The following is a 4,136-nucleotide window of genomic DNA, read 5'->3' as shown; positions in this document are numbered from 1 at the left end:
GCTCAAGTTGCTCATCGAGTATAAAGATGTCATTGCTTGGAGCTATGAAGAATTAAAAACTTATGATCCTTAGATTATCACACACAAAATCTCGTTGAAACCAGATGCTAAACCTTTTTTAGCAAAGACAACGATCGGTAAATCCGATAATCGAACCACTGATTATGAAGGAAGTCAAAAAACTACTGGATGCTAAGATCATATTCCCTATTTGTCATTCCACCTGGGTAGCAAATTTGGTTCCTGTATGAAAAAAGACTGAAGAGATTCACCTTTGTGTTGACTTTCGTAACTTGAACTTGGCATCTCAGAAGGATAACTACCCTCTACCATCGTTAGATGAGGTGTTACAAATTGTTAATGGTTCAAAGATGATGTCATTCCTGGATGGTTACTCAGGATATAACCAAGTGATGGTCGATGAAGAAGATAGGCTAAAGACTGCTTTCACAACAAAGTGGGGAACGTTTGCATACAGAAGGATGCCTTTTGAGTTGATTAATGTGGGAGCTACATTTCAATGAGTAATGGATGAAGCCTTCAAAGGATTGATAAACTGGTGTATAGTCATCTACATGGATGACTTGACTATCTTTTCGAAGGATTGAAGTACTTATATTTCTGATCTTAGGCAGGTATTCAATAGATGTCACAGGTACGGCATATCACTCAATCCCAAGAAATGTTCGTTTGGTGTTACTAAAGGAAAGCTCCTAGGACATGTCATCTCTGAAGTTGGAATTTTAATTGATCCCGGTAGAGTTGAATCTATTTTGAAATTAGCACCTCCTCACAGTCAGAAGGAGTTGAAATCTTTTTTTGGAAAGATAAACTTTGTATGCAAATTCATAAGTGGTTTCGCAAAGATAGTTCGCCCCCTCAATGATTTACTCAAAAAGGGGGCTAAAATAGAATGGGTACCAAAGATAAAGAAATCATTCCAAGATATCAAGGTTACCATTTCCACAACCCCTATTTTGGTAAGCCTAGATTACAAGTTACCTTTCAAGATCTATTCCTTTGCTTTCAAACATTCTTGCGCAGGGATCTTGACGCAAAAAAGAGAGAAGGAAGATGAACGACCCATTGCTTTTATGAGTTCCCCTCTAAAGAACACTGAGTTAAAATATTCAAATCTTGATAAGCAGTCCTTTACGTTAATCAACGCAGTAAAGAAGTTCTGTCACTACATACTTAGAAGTAAGGTGTATGCAATTGTACCTGACCCAGCAGTAAAAATGCTCTTGATGCAGAATGAACTTGGCAAAAGAAGAGGGAAGTGGATGGCAATACTTCAAGAATTCGATCTAGAGATTCAACCTATGTGATTAGTCAGAGGCCAAGGATTATCCAAAATGATTGCTGACAACCAAGAAGGAAGTCAAAAGGAATTCAAATTTGATTATGAAATTGATGAAGATGATCTAAAAAAGATGGTTGTATCACAAGTTGATGTCAATCAAGGTGTGGTGACAGATGTATGGTACCAGGATATTGTCTATTATCTCCTACAAGGTCAATGCCCCAAGTGAATGAACAATTCACAACGTAGGGGACTTAAGATAAAATGCAATTCATACAAGTTACTTGGTAACAAGTTGTATAAAAGGAACTACGAGGGGATTTATTTGAAATGCTTAGGACATGAAGAAGCTACGGATGTCTTGGAATAGTTTCATGATAAGTATGGTACAGGACACGGTTCAACAGAGGCCACACCACACATGATTTTAAGGTCGGGTTATTTTTGGCCCTCAATATTCAAGGATACGTTTGAACATGTGCATTCCTCTCATACATGCCAAACTAGTGCTAACAAAGAGAGGCACCCATCAATGCCACTTCAACCGGTATACGAGGTGCACCCTTTCGCAAAGTGGGGACTGGATTTCATTGGTCCAGTAAACCCACCGTCATCAACGGGACACGCATTCATCCTTATAGCTACCGATTACTGCACATGTCGAACGGAGGTTGAGACTTTCAAAAATTGCACTGCTAAGGTAGTGACAAACTTTTTAAAACAGCACATTGTTACCAGATTTGGAATGTCGTTTGCTCTTGTATGCGACAATGGATTTGCATTTGCATCTGCATTTTTGACACAATGGGCGTTTGAAAACAAAGTCATCATCAGATTCTCTTCAAATTACTACCTGCAAGGAAATGGGGTAGCGGAGTCTACGAACAAAAATTTGATCACTGTGATAAAATGACTGTTGAATGAGAACCCTAGGGATTGGCATACACAATTGAAATACGCCTTGTGTACAGATCGGGTCAGAGTAAAAAAGGCCTTGGGTACTTCTCCCTATCTACTTGTTTACGGGCAAGAATCAGTATTCTCGCTCAATCTTAAGATTCCTATTTTAAAATTTATGAGTGGGTATGCGGATGACACTGACAGAGTACAAATTCGATTGATGAATCTTCTAGAAATGGAGGAGAAATGAACAACTGCATTGGAACACATGGCTAAACATCAAGCCGTTGTCAAGAGATGGTTCGACAAGAGGTCCACCATAAAATCTTTTAGGATTTCTGACCTAGTCCTACTTTGGGATAAAGCGAAAGAAAAGCTGGGAAGCCATACTAAGTTTCAACGCTTGTCAACAGGCCCATATCAGATTGCAAAAATTCTCGAAGAAAACACATTTAGGCTAAGTTCCTTATAGGGGGAGTTTCTACCTTTACCCGTAAATGGGCAATTTCTGAAACATTATTTTGAAGCCTTAAAAAAAAAGTAGTTAGGTTTTATTTCAGCATCTAGAGTAGATTTTTTCTTTTCTGCAAGTGTGTTTGATTTCAAGTTGTGTGTTTTGCTTTCAGTCGTGTCTTTTGTTTTTAGAATTGTGTCAGTCTTAGGGGGTAAGGTGTACTTGAGATTTCTCTCATGATTTTACTAACCACTCTTTGGTCCCAATTTCAGGAAGAGGTATTTCTTTGTCAAAACATTCAGACGATTGTGCATTTTTCACCAATTGAGCATTGGACATTCCTTGTGGAAATAGATGGTTTTCAGTCGGGAAATCAGAACTCTAGACTAACAAGTTCTCAACACTCTACACATCTTAAAATTCAATCGCTTTGGGTGTTGTTGAATTGAAGTCAAAGATAATGAGAGATGATCCAAGCTCCAACTGGTTTTAACGGGAGGGGTCTCCTCGAATGATAGCTAAGATCATTGATTGGCATGAGAGTTTCCTAAAAAGTTCTAAAAGAGGAACGCAAGGGATGTTCATAAGAGATCGAATTCAAGAAACAACACCGATGTTCTGGCTACACAGTTTAAGCGTAGTCAGGATACAAAAAAAAAAAGGGACGGTGTTAAGGATGAAGGATTCCAAAGATTTGAAAAGGCTACAAGATATGCTCTCAAAATAGAATATCTTATGTTCAAAGTATTGCTCTAAAAAAAAAAAAATGGCATTTCTAACGACATTGGAACAATTCTTCAAAAGGTCTGAAAATCAAAAGAATGTGACATCCTGCCAAGAGCCCTCGAACTGATTCTCTCATTTGGTTAATCAATTAGTTAATAAAAGTCTTTGTGGACATTTCAAACGAATGAGCTAGGAGGAGTGGAAGATCATTTTCGAGTTGTCAAAAAATTTCGAGGGACTACATCCTAAGGCATCGAAGGGAACGAATTCATAATGCACACATTGAGCTTCAAAGTTTTGGGTCCTGTTATTTCGACTGTGAAGTCATTCGAAATAAGCCTGAGATGTTCAAATCTAGGTTGATGACTAACGCACATCGGAAGGATGCTTGCTGATAAAGAAATGCTTAATACATTTCATCCTTTTTGGAGGCTATTTTTTGTGGTATTCACAACACATGCCCCATTCCGAGTCTGGAATGGGGACCCCCCAAATATTTTTTCGACTCCCGATTCTCACTTCGAGAGTTGGGAGAAGAGAATTAGTTTATTAGTTATATTATCTGAGTCAAAAAAAAAAAAAATCTGCGCGTGCACACATACCAAGGTGCACGCACTTTAACCAGCAAGGAGAGGGGGTTATCAAACCCCCTCCTTCTTCCTACTCATCTCATTTTGTTCCATTACCTTGATTTGACCAAGGGAGGAAGGTGAGGAAAGCTCTTCCCCTCACCCCCTCTTTCTCTCCATTTCG

The sequence above is a fragment of the Cupressus sempervirens genome, chromosome 11, assembly GCF_028749045.1.
Source record: "Cupressus sempervirens isolate cs-2001-9-10 chromosome 11, ASM2874904v1, whole genome shotgun sequence".
Taxonomy (NCBI): Eukaryota; Viridiplantae; Streptophyta; class Pinopsida; order Cupressales; family Cupressaceae; genus Cupressus; species Cupressus sempervirens.
Note: the sequence above shows the minus strand (reverse complement) of the source record.